General features: G+C 47.8%; 1 long non-coding RNA gene and 1 pseudogene across 2 annotated transcripts in view; one reads left to right on the top strand and one right to left on the bottom strand.

Moving 5' to 3' along the window:
* The window catches only part of LOC309863063, a 71,162-nt gene extending 52,964 nt beyond the window's left edge, over positions 1-18,198 (top strand). Inside the window, exon 5 of the long non-coding RNA XR_014310872.1 lies at positions 15,819-18,198. This is a non-coding gene — a long non-coding RNA (uncharacterized lncRNA). The remainder of the gene's footprint in view (positions 1-15,818) is intronic.
* LOC309863057 (small ribosomal subunit protein eS1 pseudogene) lies at positions 11,138-12,047 on the bottom strand (annotated as a pseudogene). Its single transcript has one exon. The product of its transcript is annotated as a small ribosomal subunit protein eS1 pseudogene (transcript).
* Positions 18,199-19,776: the final 1,578 nt, after the last annotated feature.

The raw sequence follows: 19,776 nt of genomic DNA on the forward strand, positions 1-19,776 counted from the left end.
TAGGACGGGCTTCTTGGAGGAGGTGATTGTGGATGAGCTACAGTAGAACAGGTGGGTAGGAACAGGTTACCTGGGGCAGAGAGGCTGGGGAGTGTGGGCTCAGGAATCCCCTAAAGACTGAGGCAAGATGTCAGGGGTGCTGAGGGAGCAGCAGGACAGAGCCCAGGAGGCATCCAGGTAGAGAAAGAGGGCTCTGGCGTCTCTCCCTCTCTTCCAAGGGCACAGATCCCATTGCGGGGGGGCCTCACTCTCATGACCTCATGACCTAGTCACCTCCCAAAGGCCCCACCTCCACATACCACCAGAGTATGTGAGTAGGGCTTCTGTGTATGAATTTCGGGGGACATAACTCCATTCTGGACAGAGGGAAAGACCTGACTTCTGGCCCATTTGTCTCTAGGCTCCTCAGAGCACCGAGAAATCCACTTCCTTGCATATTTGACATTTGCTGATTTTACCAAACATGATCAGCCGCTAGGAATCTCATGCCCCTCCCCCTCAGCACTCCCCCCACCCCCACTCTTCCCTTGCCTGTCACCCTGCTGGTCTGCACAGACGAAGGGAATTGTTCACCATGGAAGCCCTGGGCTTCTAGAGGATAAAACAGCCTCTAAATGCACATTATTGTTATTTTCATTACAGGCGTCAGAGCAAAACCACTATTTCAAAAGAGCTAATTTAGTTAGATCAGGCGTAAGTGCTACTTGAGTTGAAAACTCATTCTCCTTTGCGGTATTTTCTTTCGGGTATAAATCAAGAGAAGCGCTTTAAAAATATTTTTAGTACAAACACACTTCAATCATCTGGTCAGTCACCTCTTAGCACACTTACCTACACGGTCCGCTGTGTGGTTTCTCAAATGACTTGCCCAACAGCCCTGCGGTCCTCCCTCTGTTCCCATCGGGCACGAGAGTCAGCAGGTCGTGGGTGGAAATCGGTAGCTGCCCCAGCCTGACCTCCTCGTGGGGATGAAGACCAGGATGAGGAAGATGGGGGAAAGACAAAGATAGGGGAAATGGTGGTGGTAATCCATAACGTGTAAAAAAAATTGGCAAAGAACATATCACGTAAAAATTACCATCGTCAGGGTTTCTTTGAGTTTATGGTTCAATAGCACTGTGTACATTTGCATCATGGCGCCCACCACTCTACTTTCTATTTCTGAGTCTGACAACCCCAGATGCCTTGTGTCCCCGGACTCATTGGATTTTTCCTTTTGCACCTGGATTATTTCACTGAGCACTGTGTCCTCTCCAGGTCTGGCCATGTTGTGCTATGTGTCAGAATTTCTCTCCTTTTCTTTAAAGATTTATATATTTGAGAGAGAGAGAGACAGACAGACAGACAGAGTGAGTAGGGGGAGGAGCAGAGGGAGAAGCAGACTCCCTGCTGATCAGGGAGCCCCATGTGGGGCTTGATCCCAGGGCTGCGAGATCATGACCTGAGCTGAAATCAAGAGTCAGACACCCAACTGACTGAGCCACCCAGGTGTCCCTCCTTTCCAAGGCTGAATAGTATTCCATTGGGTGGATTTCCCACATTTTGTTTATCCATCCATCCCCTGATGGACACGTGGTCCATGATGGTTTTACACTTTAGCTGGACTCCTCATGAAGCCCCTCGTGTCTCACTCAGTCCCAGGGGAGCCCACTGGGCAGGCATCGGGAGTAACAGTCCTTGGTTTTGATGCTGCTGAGTGGTTAGGGACCCAGACCTGCACGATTCCAGGCTTGCCAAGCCCTCTCCAGCTCTTGGGACTCCTGCTCCTTGCTCTCCCCTGACTGTCTAGAGCTCCTTGGTTTTTATTGCTTTGAAAACAATGCTCAAGCACCAGGACGTGGGACTCTTATCAATGCTGGAGTACGTGCGTGTCTCAGATTCAAGGCCCCCATGGGACACTCTTACTCTTGAATCCAAGTTTTGAGCTCAGGGCCCTTGTAGATGGCCCCTGGAGGAAAATGTTCATCTGGGGAAACCAAGTCATATGCCATTTGCCCATGCATCACTTGGACAGCAGAAGCCATGGCAGATTTGTGTGAGATTTGATGTCCCTGGCTCACCTGTCCACATGGCTGTCCCCTGCCTGTACCCTGATTAACTGAGGGGTGGTGGCTAAGAAGGGACTGGACAGAGGCAAGTCTCCCTTCCACAGGGGGCATGGCAGGGAGAGTGAGACTCATTGTTGAGAGAGGTTCAATGCCTTCTTCAAATCCCCCCAGCAAATAGGAGATTGGTCAGCAGTTTGAATCTTTCCGTTGTCAACGGGGACAGCTTGTCCCTGACGAGGATACAGAGGTGTGGGTGTGGGTGTGGGTGGGCGGGGGGCTGGAGGAGGAAGGAAGAGCATCCTGACGGTCATCAGTGGGCTCTAGGCAGTTAGGGGAGAGCAAGGAATAAGGGATGGCCAGGCAGGGGAGTGAAGGTGGCTATGTGAAGAGCAGAATAACGACCCCCCAAAGATGTCCTCACCCAGGTCCCCTAAATGTGTGACTGTGGTGCCTCCTATGGCAAGAAGCTTTGCAGAAGTGAAAGAGTTAGGGACCATGAGATGGAGAGGCTGTCCTGGATTATCCAGGTGGCACCAGTGGAATCACAAGCTTGCTCAAAAGAGGGAGATGTGAGGTCAAAAGCAGAGGTCAGAGACAGATGGGAAGAAGCTGTCCTGCAGTCGGGGATGAGCGAGGAGGCCGGCACCCCTACAAGTGGGAAAAGACCAGGAATCTGCCCTGGAGCCCTCCGAAGGGGTCCACCCCACCAGCCCCTTAATTTTGGACTTCTGGCCTTCAGAAGTGAAAGAAAATGAATTGTTTGAAGACCCCAAGCTGGGGTTTTTTGAGGGCTGCCCTGGGGTCTAGTACGACTGACCGCACAGAGTGGCCCGTAGCCACCACCATCCTGTCTGACATGGAGACACCTGTCACTTGTCAGGGGTCTGGCCTATGTCTGTGTCTGACACTTGCATTGGCCAGTGTCCCCCAGATGGCGGGACCCTTCCTGAATCAGGCCAACACAGTGTAGACAGACAGCAGGAGAAGCTGTGTCTCCCAACATGGGGCAGATTTTGGTGACATTTTCCAGGTGAGCCAGAGAGCTGCAGGGGTCACAGGCAGTGGACCAGCCAGGCCTGTGGTGTCAGGCGAGGAGCGGGTGAGGAACGAGGACTCCATGAGGTGAGCACGAGGCAGGCGGGCTCCCCAAGAGAATGACCAAATGTGGTTGTGAAAGAACACTCTGTACTGGTTCAATCAGCCAGGGTTCTCCAGAGAAGCTGAGTCAACCGGAAGATACATCTGGGGCAATAACCACGCAAGCCACGTCCTCACAATAGATCTCATTCTAGATGTTGGCTTACATGGATGGTTTGGAGAGCCAGGGAGGCTGGCGGTGTGGTTTGGAGGCAGGCCTGAGAGCTGGTGGTGTACATTCAGTCGGGTCTGTGGTTCTGAGCATGGGGAGACTGGTCGTGGGTATCAGTGTCCCAGCCCAAGCGTGGAGAATGGATGGGCCCTTCCTTTGCCTGTTTGTTCTGTCTGGGTCTCCCTTACATTGGATGAGGCCCATGCATCTGTTTTCCCCAGTCTGCCAATCCAGGTGGAAACTCCCTCACAGACCCACTTGCAAAGAATGTTTAACCAGTTATCTGGGCCAAGTCAAGAGAACACATAAATTTGGCATTGCAGTGGGGCTGTCAAGGGAACATAACATGAGGGATGTTGTATTGTGCTCTCACAGGACTTGTTGGAAAAATCACCCCAGGAAACTCATCCATGTAAGCCTTGACTTATATTTGGCTAGTCCTAAATGTCAGCACTTTGCTCCAATTATATCTCAAGTTTCGTTTCATTAGGGTAAAATAAGTTGATGTTTGTAATTCTTGGCCCCACCTGTAAAATTTCTGTGGCCCTAACACATATACACTCAGAAGGGTGCAGATGGTGAGGACACAACTCTGTGCTTTCTTAGCCTGCATACACCTGTATCACCTGCCCCCAGAGCACAGAGGAGAATGTTCAGTTCTGAAAGCCCTCCTGCATCTCGGTTTTTGCTCAGTGTGTGTCCTTTCCCACTTGTCCCTGATATGTACCAGGACATTTGGTTTTTGATCTCAGAGGATTCGTTCTAAGTGGTTTCTCTCCTGTTCTGGTTTTATAGGAATGACTAGAGCCTCTTGCTCTAAACATGGCGAGATGCTTGCTGTGAAGAAGGGTAGATTGTCCTGTGGATCACTGATGAGACCTCAGGGTTTCTAGAAAAGATAAAACCGATTCTCAGCCGGCATGTCAGGGAGGGGCTCCAGGTGACAAATCAGAGACACAAGGAGGTTTTGACTCAGACACGAATCTGGTTCATCCAGATGGGGCCAGTCCTGTGCTGGGACGGGTGGTACGGTGCCTGGGGCATGGACCCTGTGTGAATTTTATTTTTGTATTTATTGGTTTTATTTATTTATTTATTTGTCAGAAAGAGAGAGAGAGAGAGAGAGCGAGAGCACAAGCAAGCAGAATGGCAGACAGAGACAGAGAGAGAAGCAGGCTCCCTGCTGAGCAAGGAGCCTGATATGGGACTTAATCCTAGGACCCTGGGATCATGACCTGAGCCAAAGGCAGAAGCTTAACCAACTGAGTCACCCCGGTGTCCCTGTTTTTTGTTTGTTTGTTTTGTTTTGTTTTGAGAGAGAGCAAGAGAGAGCAGGGGGAGGGACAGAGGGAGAAGGAGAGAAAATATCTGAAGCAGGCTCCACGGTCAGTGCAGAGACCAATGTGGGACTTGATCTCACAACCCTGAGATTGTGACCTGAACTGAAATCAAGAGTTGGATGTCCAACCAACTGAGCCACCCAGGCTTCACCACCCCACTTCCACACCACTTGAGTTTTCTGTGGTTGCCATAACAAATGACCACAAACTGGGTGGCTTGAAACATCAGAAAGTTATGCTGTCAGTTTTGGAAGTCAGAAGTCCAAAATCAAGGTGTTGGCAGTGTTGGCTGTGAAGGGGAAATCTGTTCAGGTGTCTCTCCTAGCTTCTGGAGGTTTCTGGGAATCCTTGGTGTTCCCTGACTTGTAGAGGTGTCACCATATCTCTGCCTATCTCTTCACATGGTCTTCCTCTCTGGTCTTCTCTTCTATTATAAGGAGATCAGTCATTGGACTTCATGCCCATCCTAAATCTTGGAAGACTTCATCTCGAGATCTTTGACTAAGTCCCTTTGCAAAGACCCTTTTCCCCAGTAAGTCATATACACAGGTTCTGGAAGTTAGGACTTGGACATGACTTTTGTAAGGACATGAGTCATCCCATTACAGACCCCACTCCATAGACCAGGCCTCAAGGTCTGGTGGGGCAGGGAGGACAGGTACCCCAAGAATCAGGCCAAGGCATGAAGGTGTGCTCCTCCGAGTGGGAGCTGTGCTGTAGGGAAAGAGGAAGCTCAGGGCAGGAGGCTGTGAGAGTGGAAATCTGGCTCTGCATGCCCGGTGAGGGAGCGTGTGAGCAAAGGCACAAGGAGCAGAATGGGGGTCTGTCACTCAGTGGGAAGATAGGGACCTCCCAAGGGTAGAGGCTTTTAGTCTGGCTCTGCAGTGACAACCTGGGCCCAAACAAGGGGAGAAGAGGGAGGATGATAATCTCCTTGAGGTCAGAGGCAAAGGAGGTGGGAGTGTGGTCTGGGCTTGACCCTGACCTTTACCCCTTTACTTTACATAATGGGTACAGCCTCTCTGAGCTTCAGTCTCTCCATCCACACAATGGGAATGAGGAGAGCAGCACCCATCTCACAGGGATGTTGTGGGGCTGGTGAGGGTGATGAGGGCAAGGTGAGTAACGCTCACCTCTCAGTCACCTGCTGTTTCACCTGGTTCCAGCAGCTGGCCCAAGGGGCATAGCAGAGGTGCTCAAGACCTGGTAGGTGCATTCATGAAGGATGAAAAATGAAAACCCCACTGAAACATGTTTCTTTCTGTCTTAAAAACAGACTTACTGAGGTACAGTTCATACATCATAAAATCCACCTGTTGGAAGCCACTTTGTAACTTCCAGCACACCTACAGATCTGTGCAACCATCCCTTGACCGCTGGTCACCCAGCCTGGGTTGGGTGGTTCTGGATCTCTCGGATGGATTCTTGGGAAGAGTGGACACACTCTCCCATGAAGTGGGCACTGCTATTTTTGAGTTGATTTCACCGATGAGGAGAGTGAAACTCCATGATGTTGAGGTTTGGGTGGGGCTCACATGAACTTTCTCAGAAATCATCATCTTGTCTCCAGAGTGGCGGTGCCACTGGACTTTCCCACAGTGGTGTGCATGGTTTGGCTCTTTGTCCTTTCCACCTGTTCTTTGTTGTGGCCTCCTGAGTGGGGGTACAGTAGTATATCCCTGTGTTTTGAATGTTCTCCGTGACTAATGGTGTTGAACATACTTTCATATGCTTGACCATTTATTTGTCTGTCTTCCTTGGTGGAATGTTTGTTCACTTCTTTTGCCCATTTTCCCGTGGCTTCTCTCCCCTCTTAAGTTTTAAGTTGTTTGTATATTCTGGATCTAAGGCTTTCCTTCACCCCCATTGAACTGTCTTCCACCTTTGTCAACCATCCATTATCCTTACCTGTAAGGTTTTGTTCCTGGATGCTTCATTCTGTTCTATTGGTCTATACATCTGTCCCCCCACAGATGCCTCCCTGTTTTGATTACTGAATCTTGGCTGTAAATTTGAGATCGGGTAGTGTAAATCTTCCAACTTTGTTCTTTTTCAATTTTTTTAAAAAAAGATTTTATTTATCTATTTGTTTATGGGGGGGGTGACAGAGGAAGAGGGAAAGAAAATCTTAAGCAGACTCCACACTGAGTGTGGAGCCTGATGTGGGCGGGGCTTGATCTCACAACTCTGGGGTCATGACCTGACCCGAAATCAAGAGTCAGATGCTTAACTGACTGAGCCATCCAGGTGCCCCTGTTCTTCTATTTAAACATTGTTTGGGCAATTCTAGTTCTTTTGCATTTCCATATAAAATTTGGGATCAGCTTGCCAATTTCTACTAAAAAGCCCAATGGGGGGGCACCTGGGTGGCTCAGTGGGTTAAGCCGCTGCCTTCGGATCAGGTCATGATCTCGGGGTCCTGGGATCAAGTCCCGCATCGGGCTCTCTGCTCAGCGGGGAGCCTGCTTCCCTCTCTCTCTCTCTCTCTCTGCCTGCCTCTCTGCCTACTTGTAATCTCTGTCAAATAAATAAATAAAATTAAAAGAAAAAAATAAAAAGCCCAATAGGATTTTGGTGAGGATTACGTTCAACTTAAAGATCGATTTGTGGAGAACTGCCATCTTTCCAATATTGAGTCTTCCAATCCACGAACATGGAATGTTTCTGCATTTAGTTATATCATCTTTAATTTCCCACAGTGACATTTGTAGACTTCAGGGTAGGTCATGACTTCTTTTGTTAAAATTATTCCCAAGCATTTTACTCTATCTGTTGCTATTGTGAATAGAATTGTTAATTTCATTTTTGGATTTTTATTGCTAACATATACAAATAGAGTTGATTTTTATCTATTGATCTTGTATCATGTGGTCTTGCTAAATTTGTTTATTGGTTCTATAGTGTTTTTATGGGTCTCTGGGGATTTTCTCCACAAAGAATCATGTCATTTGTGAACAAAGGTAGTTGGATGTCTTTGAATCTGGATGCTTTCAGCGATTTGCTTTGCCTTATTGCCCTGATGAGAATCTGTGAATAAAAGTGGTAAGAGAAGACATGCTTGGTTCTTTCTAATCTCAGGGGGGAAGCCTTGTTTGTCTTTCACCAACATGCACAATGGTAGCTGGAGCTGTGGATATTTGCATTGTCCTCAGCTGGTCTGAGAAGTGTCTTTCTTTTTCTCATTTGCAAAGAAATTTTATCATCAGTGGATACTGAATTTTTTCAAATGCTTTTTCTGCAACATAATAATGTGATTTCCCTCTCGTTTGTCTATTAATATACTACATGCATTAATTAATACATGGATATTAAACCAACCTTGCTTTCTTGGGTTAGATCTCATTGGGTTATGGTGAGGAATAATTTTTCCATTTTGATGGACTCTATTTGCTTATATTTTATTAAGGATTTTTGTTTCAATTTAACAAGGAATAAATGAATTGGGAAGTATTACCCCTTCCATTTCCTGAGAAAGTTTGTGCAAGATTGGTTTTGTTTTCTTTTTTCTTTAAATGGTAGAATTCACCAATGAAGCCAAATGGGTCTGAACCTTTCTTTTCTTTTCTTTTTTTTAAAAGATTTTATTTATTTATTTGACAGGCAGAGATCACAAGGAGGCAGAGAGGCAGGCAGAGAGAGAAGAAGGGAAGCAGGCTCACTGCTGAGCAGAGAGCCCGATGTGGGGCTCGATCCCAGGAACCTGGGATCATGATCTGAGCCAAAGGCAGAGGCTTTAACCCACTGAGCCACACAGGCACCCCTTTTTTCACCTTTTTAAAGTACCAGCATTTGGTTTTGTTGATTTTCTCTCTTGCTTTTCTGTTTCCTATCTCATGGATGTATGGTCTCATATTTCTTATTTGCTTTCTTCTGCTTGCTTTGGGCTTAGTTTGCTCTTTGTTTTCTAGCTGCTTTAGGTGAAAGCTTTGATTATTTAAGAACATTCTTTTTTCTAATGTAGGCATTTGAAGTTACAAACTCTGCGCTAGGCGTGGTGTTGACTGCACGCCATGCATTTTTGTACATTGCAGGGATTTTCACCCACTTCAAAATATTCTCTATTCTCTTGTGATTTCTTCCTTGACCCTTGAGTTACTCAGAAGCATGTTGTGCAATTTTGAAATATTTTGGGCTTTCATCTGTATTTCTGTTGTTAATATCTAATTGAATTCCATTGTGGTCAGAGATCATGCTTCCTGTGAATTTAGGCTTTTCACATTTATTGAGGATCATTTTATGGCCTGGCACATGGTGTGTCCTGGAGAATGTTCCATGTGTGCTTGGAAAGAAAGTGTGATGCAAAGTCACTGGGTCCACTAGGTTATATGATTGGAAGTGTCCTCCAGTCTTTAGCATCTTTGCTGATTTTTAAAATCTAGTTGTTCTCCTAGCCATCAGGAGTGGGGTATCAATACCTCTTCTGATGCTGTTGCCTAGTTGTCTCTTTCTCCTTTTAAGGAGTTTAGTTTTTGCTTCATGTATTTCAAGGCTCTAGTATGAGCTGTGTGTACATTTATAATTTTTATATTTTCCCAATAGATCTGCCCTTCTATCATTATAAAATGTCCCTCTTTGCCTCTAGGAATATTTCTTAACATTTGTTTCATTTGATATCAAAGTCGTCACTCCCGGCTTTCCTACTGTGGTTGTTTTCACAGTGTATCTTTGTCCCATCCTTTTACTTTCAACCCACTAGTTTGCATCTTTGAATCTGAGATTTGTCTCTTGTAGCCAGTGTGCATTCATATCTTGCTTATTTGTTCAGTCTGACAATCTCTGTCTTTTTATTTAAGTGCATAGACTATTCACATTTAACTATAAATTAAATTATTTGACCTTAAGTAATTAAATTAAAATTTCTATTACATGATATTGACTTTTTCCCTTGTGCTGTTTTCTCCATGTCTCCTGAGGGTTTTTTTTTTTTTATTGTTGTTGTCTTGTTCTTCTGATTCTCCTTTACTGTTTTCCTTTATGCTAAGTAAATGTTTTTAGTGTCCCCTTTTAATTTCTCTTGTAAAAAACCATATACTGTGGATGATTTTCTTAGGTTTGTTCTAGGAACTGCAAAAATACATTTGAGCTTGTCTCAGTCCACTTCAAATTAGCACTAGCTTCCTTCTGTGGAAAGTGCACTCCATCCTTCCCCCTCCCTTGTGCTGTCACTGCCATACATCTCGTGTCTTTTAATGCTATAAACCCAAGAGTAGAAAATTGTAATTACCACTTAGGTCTTTTAAAGAATTTAAGAGAAAAATTAAGAAAAATATATTTATCGAGTATTTCATATTGACTCTCATATTTACCATTTCTGCTGTTTTTTATTTCTTCTCGTGGATTTAAGTTATCATCGGGTGCCTATTCCTTTCAGCCTAATGGACTTCCCTTTAGTATTTCTCACAAGGCAACTTTGCTAACAATACATTATTGATCTTTGTTTATCTGAGAATATCTTTATTTCATCTTTAGTTTTGGAGGATAGTTTTGCTGGATTTTTTAAGTTTTTTTTTTTTTTTCCAGTTTGAGCACTTTGAATGTGTCATTCCACTGCCTTCTGCTGTTCTTTTTTTTTCCTCTTTTAATGAAAAGCTATCTGTTAATTGTATTGTTCATAATATATGAAGTTTTGGTTTTCTCCTGCTTTCATGGTTTTCTCTTTGTCTTTCAACAGTTCGATTATAGTATGTATAGCTGTATATCTCTTTGTTTAGTTTCTTGGATGTTTGATTTAAAGTGTTTCATCAATCTGGAAACATATTGGCCATTATTCCTCATGGTTTATTTCTTAACCCTTTTCTACCTCTCTTTTGTGACTCACATTATACGTGCAGTTGTGCTTGATGTTGTTCTATGTGTCTTTGAAGCTGTGTTCATTGTTGCTCATAGTTTTCTCTCTGTTCTTCGCAGTGTATAAATTTTTCATTACTCTGTCTTCAAGTTCATGCATTCTTGTGCTATGTCAAGTATGCCACTGAGCCTCTCCAGTGAACTTTCCTCATTATTGTGTTCAACTCCAGACTTTCCATTTGATACATTATTTCTTTTTCCTTTCTGAGAATTGCCATTTGTTGATTTCTTATTGTCATGCTTCCCTTTAATTCTTTGGGTGTGTGTGTGTGTGTGTGTGTGTGTGTATAAAACAGCTGCTTTGAAGTCTTTCACTACCAAATCCAACTTCTGGGGTCCCCTGAAGATGGAAGAATGCTTTTTTCTTCCTCCAACTATAGGTCATATTTCCCTGTTTCTTTGTACTTCTCACATTTTTTTTTTTTGTTGTTGTTAAAAATGACGTTTTTCAATCTATTGCATTGATTCTGGATTTTTCTTCTCTTTCAGAGATTATTTCTGATTTTTCTTATTCATTTGTTTGCTTTTTGAAGTAGCTTACCTGGGCTAAATCTTTGAAATCTATCTCCCTTGCTGTGTGTAGTTGCTGGTGATTTTTTTTTTAATTTTAATTTTAATTTTATTTATTTTATTTTTTTAAACATCACAAATAAGATTTTTTATTTGTCACCATTGAATGTCTGAATTTTAAACAGATTCCTGGACTGGTGGCTCATATCCATCAGCTCGTTCCACTTTAGCACCGGTCTCATCCCCAGTAGCTTTTCCAGAACTACTTCACCATGAAGCTCCATGAGCTTTCCCAATTCAAACTTGGGCTTCTTCAGCATTTGTACTTTTCTAACGAAGACATCATGGAGTGGTTAAATAGACTGACAAGCTTTTTCTATATCTTTTCCAATGCTGTCTAGAATCAATTTATTGACCACTTCTTTCAAGTCATTTGTCTGAACCTCTCGGGTCATGATCTCCATCATCTTTTTCCGAATTTGGCGGACCTGTTGATGCTGAGCGTAAGAGGTCTTCTGAATCTGATTATTGCGTTTTTTAGTAAAACCAACACAAAATAGATGAAGCAAATAACCATCGGTAGTCTTGACATCAACATGAGCTTCAATCATGGTCTGCCATTTTTTGACCATGGAGCACATTTTGTCCCGGGTAAGATCCATGCCATGGAAATTGGTCAGGCAGTTTTTGCCCTGGACATCCTCAATAATTAGCTTGAATTTTCTAAATGCAACTTGATTATTCTGCAGATCAGCAAGACTCACTTCAAATACACGACCCTTGAGGCCATCAGAAGCGATTTTGGTTCCTTGAGTTCTTGTGACTAATGTTTTTCCAATATTTTTTATATTGAACATAGCTGATGCTTTCACATCATACCAATCTTTCTTAGAAAATGGATCAACCACTTTCTTCTTGGCTCCCTTTTTGCCGCCTTTTGTAAGGTGCTTGTTCTTGCTGACCACCATGGCGCTGCTCAGGGAGTCAAAAGGGCTTAATTTTTATTTTTAACTTATAGCTTTTGCACCCTTCTGTCTGCCTTGCTTAGAGATCAGCCAGTATTTGATCAGAGGTATTCTCAAATACCTTGAATTAGTAAACCTTCTATCTGATATCAAAGACCTTTGTGTGGGTAGTGGAGCACATTTAAAATTTAGGCATTTTCAAATCTGCCTGGCTTTTGCTTTTCACTGGGCTGCTCGTGTTTCCTATGTGAGTACACATGGCCTTGGGATCATCTAGGAGTCTGTGGCTGGCTTGGGCCATTTTCAGAGGCACACAGTCTCAGTCATTCTATACAACCTTCAAGATGATCATTTCCATTGTCGCTGCTACTAGGCAGGGGTGTCACCCATTGATCCAAATTGAGTGAGTCCCTTCAGCCATGGCATTGCACCTGCTGTGCCCTTCCCTACAGAGTCTCTGAGTCTCCCCAGCTGGGAGGGTGCTTTGGGAGCAGCCTGGGGCCAGCATGCTCCAGACTCACTGTTTCTACCTGAAATGCAGCAGTTTTTAAGCATGAACACTTCATAAATGGTTGCATGCTCTTGGATGATTTCCAGCATGTGGAAATGTCTGCTTTTGTTAATTTGTGCAGTTTTATAATTGATTTTTGGAAAGAGTATTTGCCAACCCGCTCACTTGGCCACACATCAAGGTATTAACTCCCCAGAGTGCATTTGTGACTAGGGACATGGGGCAGAGCTGAGGGTGCTTGGAAGGATAGAGAGAGGAAGAAGTGGCTATATATGAGGCTGTAGAGGTTGGTTGGGGTAGATGAGAATTTATTTAGCAATTTATTTACCTTCTTTGCTAAAGAAGGAAAATGGAAGTGCCCACAGAGAAGGGGATTTTTCCCAAGTTCTTGAAGCTCAGTCAGTAGAGTGTTGACACTGGAACCCGGCCCGCCTGACTCCCAGTCCAGTGCTCTTTCCCTTCTTCCAAATTGCTTCAGCAGTTGTTGTTTAGAAGTTCAAATCCCTAGGAGTTTTCAGGATGGCAGAGCCATCCATCCATCCATTGATCCATCCATCCACCCAGCCATCATCCATCCTCCATCTATTATCCTTCCACCCATCCATTATCTTCCCTTCCTTCTACCCTTCCATCCATCTTCTTTCCATCCATTTATCATCTATCCATCCATCCATTATCATTCCTACCAACCATCCATCCATCTTCTTTCCATCCATCCATCATCCACCATCCATCCATCCATTATTCTTCCTTCCACCCATCCATCCATCCATCCATCCATCCATCTTTTTTCCATCCATCCATATTTTTTCCATTCATCCATTATCCTTCCTTCCTTCTACCCATCCATCCATCTTCTTTCCACCCATCCATCATCCTCTATCTATCCACCCATCCATTATCCTTCATTCTATCCATCCATCCATCCATCCATCCATCCATCCATCCATCCATCATTATCTTTCCATCCATCCATTATCCTTCCTTCCTTCTATCCATTCTCTGTTCTTCCTCCAGTCCATACACTCATTCAATACTTATTAAGTACCTACTGTGTGCCCAGCACTGTGCTGTGCTCTGAGGCTAAGTAGAAAACAAAAACTGACATAGTTCCAGTGTTATGACCCTCTCGTAGTCTCAGAGTGGGACACTAGCCTCAGGAAAGGGCAAGATCCGTGTTGAAGAAGTATCCCATGCTTCTCTGTTGGTCTTAACTAAAGCAATATCCCTTTCAAGGGAAAACAATGAGTTTTAATTAACCTCCAAGCTAAAATCCCTCAAAACGTGATTTATAATAGTTATTTGTGGCAAATTTTATTTGTGAAAACATTTTAAGTCTGTAAGTATTTAAACAAAAAAAGAAGGGGTACCTGGGTGGCTCAGTGGGTAAAAGCCTCTGCCTTAGGTTCAGGTCATGATCCCAGGGTCCTGGGATCAAGCCCCACATCGGACTCTCTGCTCGGTGGGGACCCTGCTTCCCCTCCTCTCTCTCTGCTTACTTGTGATCTCTGTCTGTCAAATAAATAAAATATAAAAAAAAAGAAGCTGTCATATTTAATAGTTTGGTAGCAAAAATTTTGATTTCTGAAATGAATCTCAAAGGCAGCCATACTGTGAGTTGTCTTTCAAAATAGTCATTAAAATGGAAGGCTCTGGAAACTCCTCCTCCAGACAAGTCTGTAAGTCTGAGGCCCTTGGCCTTTCGTGGAGGGAACCTTGCAGAACGGTTTGGTACTTAGACACGTGCCAGCTGCTTGCGGCTGCCTGTGCCATTCCAAAGTGCCATCTGGAAACTGAAAAATGCAAGAAAGACTCTGGAGGCTTGGACCACATGACAACAAATAAGTGGATATTTGGAAGTGAACTTTTGGACTACATCTTGAGTCATCCTCTGGGAATTCCTAAATACAACCTCAGAGGGATTAATGGAATTTTGTATCTCATCTTTCTCTCTTCCTTCCTCCATCCCCCGCCAGGTGATCTCATTCCACAGTCATGTCCAAATCTGTGTCCCAAGCTTTGATTCTGTCCCGGGCACCATTTCCAAAGGCCTCTGGAGCCTCCCTGCTGGTGTGCCACCAAATGTCCCTGTGCTCCTGTGTCTGCCAGGCTCCCTTATAGGTGGGTCAGGACATGAACCCAGGCCCTGGCCGATGGGACATGAGTGACAGTGGAGGTGACTCCCAGGTCCAACCCCACAAAATATCCCATGTGGTTCTTTGGCTTCCTCTTCTGCCACTGTGACCTTGAAGGCTAGATGGTCCAGCTGGCAGAGCCACAGGAGGGGGAGACACCTGAACTGCATCAGGCTTTGTGAATGAGTACAGTGTGCCTTCCTTGGATTATTTATCCCACTGGGATTTGGGGTTCATTTGTTACTGTGGCCCAGCCTAGTCTAGCCTGACTGATGGCTCCTGGATGTCCCACAGACACTTTGGAAGCAACACATCCAAAGCTGAGCATTCACCTGCTTCAAATTTGTGCCCTAACCATGCAGTGGCGTCATGTTGTCCCAGATGCTTCTGAGTCTCCCTAGAGAGACTTGCACGGGATGGGCCTCCCTCTTCTTCCTTCTCCCCATTGTGCTTGCTCGCATCTTGTCTTCTCTGCCCTGGACTGATGCCGTGGCCCCTGCCGGCCTCCCTGTCTCTTTTCCAAGCTCTGGTTTTCCGGAGCTGCCAGAATTATCATTCTGAAACAAATCTCATTGTGCTGTTCCTGTTCTTGAAAGCCCTGGAAGGTTCTCTTTCACCTTGGGAGAAGGCACAAGCCTGGAGCTTCTGGGCCTGGCTTCCCCCCAAATCTTATGGTTCTTGTCCAGAGTGGCCAGGCTGCTGGGTCCTCCCTGTGTGGGCAGGGGACCTTTGTCCTTTGTCCCTTGCAGGTCCTACACTTTGTGTTTTACTTCACCTGGGTCCCGGCTCATCATTCAAGACCTGCTCAAATGTATTCTTCTCTTTGCCAGCACCTCAGGCAGAATGAATTCTCCCTTCTTCCTTCCGCCGTACTCAGCACATATTTCCATAATAACCTGCATTCTCCAGGGTGCTCGTGGCGGTAAGCAGGAGGAAAGAACTACAGGGTCAAGAAGTTGGGGGAGAAACTGAATTTGTCAATGTCAAACAGACGGTTAAATTGCAGAGCTTTTCCATTCCTTACGCACATGAGCCCGTGAGAGGGGTGGTCAGCCAGCTGTAGGGCTTAGACCACAGAGGCGCTTCTGGGGAGTGCCTCCTGGAGCTCATGTCCTGGAGAAGTCATAATGTTGTTCTTCCCCTCATTTTACAGGTGGGAAACTGAGATCCAGTGCACACGGCTGCCAGAGACAGAGGCACGTGCTTGCTGGGGAATTAGCACTGCTGTCTGGTCCCCTGCCCACCAGCATCGGTGGTTACTAATCAGCCCCCTGGGACCTCTCCCTTTGAATGAAGATATGTCGCACCCCAGCCAGGCACTTGGGGGATGGCAGAAGACTTCCGAGGGGAAGGTCGTGGACCATCACCTCAGAGGTGTGCGTCACACAGACGGATCTATAGTGGGTCATTCTGTTACTCTCCCACGTGACGACCTTCCATCAGTGCAGTCCAGGTGCTCTTCTGAGCTCTGTAGAGACACTTCTCCCTCTGCTTGACAGCCTGGGACTCGGGCTGTGACTGTTCTCAGTGGATGTGGGGAGACTGAGGCACAAAGACACTCGGTGACTTATGCAGGGAGTCAGCCTTCAGGCCCCAGCCTGACCCCCACTGTGAGCTCATCACCCCCCAGCACGCACCTGTCACACACAGACCATGGCCTTCAGCCTGGAGGGCGAGTCTGAGGAGAAGCAGGGCCCACCAGGGCTGACTATGCCCCTCCCCTCCCCCATGTCCCTCACAGATGTGTACTGGGCCCCTCCTGGGCCACGCCCTCTGCATTTGGCCTCCATGCAGAGACTCTGGGCCCCTACCCTCTTTCCCAGCTCCCAGGAATCCCCAGGGACCATTTCTGGTGTTGCATGTCCCTCTTAGGTCTAGCCCTCCTCTCCTCTGCCCTGCCTGCTGGAGTGACCAAAGCGGGCTTTGGCCCCTCCTGACTGATGGGGAATCCCTTCTCCCAGGGCCCACAGGGGCCACTTTCCAGGGTCTTCCCTGATGATCAAGTACCAGAAAGCTCCAAGGAGCTGAGGGCTCACTTCTCAGCAGTGGGCCTGTGATGGTCAGAGCCGGTCACTGTCCCGCTTCCTGTCCCCATAGTGCTTTATGTATGTACACAGTTGGGGAGCAGTGGGGCTTGGGGCTGGCCCCCTGGCCTGTGCCTACCTGCCACAGGGGTTGGGGGGGCCACTGTCATTCTGGGAACCCTGGTCTCAGTGGATGTCAGTGGAGATGATAATGAGTCCAGCCCCGTCCCAGCCTCCCAGGGTTGGGGAAAGATTGATGCAAGCGGAAGGTGAGGCTGAGAGGAGGGTGCCCCCTGCCTATCCCTCCCATTGCTGTGGACGGAACCCTGGCGAGCCTCTTTGCCTTTTCGTGCTGTGCCTCCATTTCTTCTTCCGGGAAAAGGACATAATGATGAAGCCCATCCCCCAGTCAGCTTGGGGGCCCGCACTTTGCAAAGTCACTGGGGCAGAGCTGGAGCCTCGAGTTGGCATGTGATGGGGCTCCATGGACACCCGGCGAAAGGAAGGGGGACACGAGCCTGTCACACTGCATCAGCCCTGTGAGGTCTGCGACTGGAGGCAGCGGCTGCCATCCCCGTCCCTCCCTGGAGCCAGCCTCCAGCTCGGTGGGCCTCTCATACATGCAGGCTGGGCTGGCCCGTGGCTACAGGTTGCAGGCCAGAGGAATCCCTGCCCCCACCAAGAAGTGACCACACCCCACTTCCCCTTAGAGTGTCTCATCCCCAGAGGGGCCACCGCCTTCCACCCCATCTCCCTCCCTCTATGGATCAGAGCAGCCAGACCACCATCTCCCTGGGGGGCCTTTTCTTCCTTCTCCATCTAGACACATTTCTCTCTGGCCTCCGGGTCACACTTCTGCCCCTGGCCTGAATGCATGTCCTGAGCAACCTCCCCACCAACTTGGCACCTTCCCCATGACAACCGGATAACGATCTTTCTCCCTCAAGCTGTCCCCTCCAACCCCTTGTCATTTGCTGGAAGGCATTAGGAGACGTCTCTGCAAGACATCACAGCCCCCACCCTACACCTGGCAGCTTCCTTACCACCCCCACCCGGCAGCTCCCCAACCCTGCAATTTACCCTTGGCCCCTACCCCTGGTGGCTTTCCCCCAACATCTGGCAGCACCCCCACAGCTCTCCCCACAGCCCCCCCTTCCTAACCTGGCAGCTTCCCCAGCCCCCCCACGCCTGTACCTTACTGTCCTCACCTGGCAGCTCCCCTACATCTGGCAGCACCCCACCCCCCACTGGCTGTTTCCCCACCCCCCACTAAGCAGGTGCAAATTTCTTAGTTTTGCTGGAGGCCAGGCCAAGGGCACAGCACAGGGGAGAGGCTCCCTGCTGTAGAGTCTGGCCCCCCAACAGCCTTTTCCCTCAGTCTCCCTCCTGCTGGTGCCCCCAGCGTCCCCGAGAGCATTGCTCATGGAGTCCTTGACCAAGCTGAGCTTTGTCACATGTATCAAGACACATTAAAATATTATCACTAGAGACCTTTGCTGATTTCAAAAAGCCTGAGACTTTTAATGAGTAAGTGGTCGGATTAACAGTTGGAGAGGAGAAGCACTTCTCCTTTTTGGGTGGGGGACATTGCTGCGGGGTGAGGAACCCAGGCTGCATCTTGAAGCTAAAAGGTTTGGGCTGGGGTTCAACGGGGGCCCCCACTCACCTCTCAGGGAAAGCTCCGTTTCCTGGGTCCAACCATGTGCCGGGCGCTTGGCATCTGGTCATTCATGGATGCTCATAAGGAGCCCCACGGGGTCCATGGCACGCTCTGGCCGCTCGCAGAACTCCCAGTGAGTTTAGCGAGGGCTGGATAGTGGGCCCTAGACACAGAGGTCAGGAGTCATTTTTCTAGTCAGCATTTTTCTAAAGTTCTCCCACGTGGTTCTCAGACAGAGCCCAGGCCTAGAAACGCCGGGTTAGCACAATGGCTCTCAAACCTGGGGACGCGTCGGAACCACCATGGGGCTCCTTAGAACACAGACCCCGGGGCCCCCATCTTTGTTTCTGGTTCGGCGGGTCTGGGGTGGGGTCCAGGAGTCACACATTTCTAACCAGTTCCCATTAAAGCTGATGCTGTGGTCTGGGGATGACCTGCAGAGAACCACCGAGTCCGGGCAGTGCTGGCGGGGCGATGACAGATACAGAGAGGGGACAGGTCTCCCACAGGATACCCTAGCTGGCACATGAGGATGCGTCCCTTTGAATCCGCCAGAGAAATTACTGAACCCCTGTGTGCCTTCACCTTCCTCCTCAACGTGGGGAAACCTGTGGCCTCTCTGTGTAAGTGCTACATAGATGTATGTTAGATCGATGTGAGGTTCAGTGAGGTCTTCCTTCTGGAACAATCCTGGGCCCAGAGTAGGCTCAAGTCCTAATTCTGATTATTTTTGTGACTGCTTCCTAAAGGATCAGTTGAAGAGTGTCCCCCTCTGAGCAGCCTTCTTCCCTCAGCCCCACATAGGGTCCGAGCCACTCTTTCTTCCCGGACAGTGTGGTCTACCGTGGGTCTCCCCCATCCCACTGGGGGCCCCCCACAAGCAGGGGCCAGGCGTGATGGGGGTCTGGATCTCCGTGCCCCCCCCGGAGCCTGGCAGGAGGAGGCAGTGAGGGAGGTGGCTGGGGCTGCTTTCCCCGTCTTAGGATGTTCCCGTCGTGAGCAACCAGGCTTTACAAACCCGGAGCGCGTTTGATACCCCATACACCCGGAGCACGGATGCCGGACCCAGTGTCTGCACACACGGGGCCTCTGCCAGCTTTCACACCCCCTGCCGCCCCGGGGGGCACCCAAATGCTGCCCCGTGATCTCCCCACGCTTCTCTACAGCAGCATGCCCCTGGCTGCCTCCTGTTCTCTTTGCTTTCTGCACCCAAGTCCCCTGCTTTCCTGACTCGGTCACCAGTGAAGGTGAGCACAGGCCCAGCAGGTGCTGGAGTGGGCTTCCTTCCGTCATCCTCCCCAAGTCCCTCACTGCCTGCCTGGGCCCAGCCCCTACGGCCTCTCTCCACCTGGACAGGAGCCTCCTAAGTGGCTTCCTGCACTGGTCCTCACCGTGGCCAGAGACACGGCTCCAAAATGTCGCTGGCC

This window comes from Mustela nivalis, assembly GCF_964662115.1.
Source record: "Mustela nivalis genome assembly, chromosome: 4".
Classification (NCBI taxonomy): Eukaryota; Metazoa; Chordata; class Mammalia; order Carnivora; family Mustelidae; genus Mustela; species Mustela nivalis.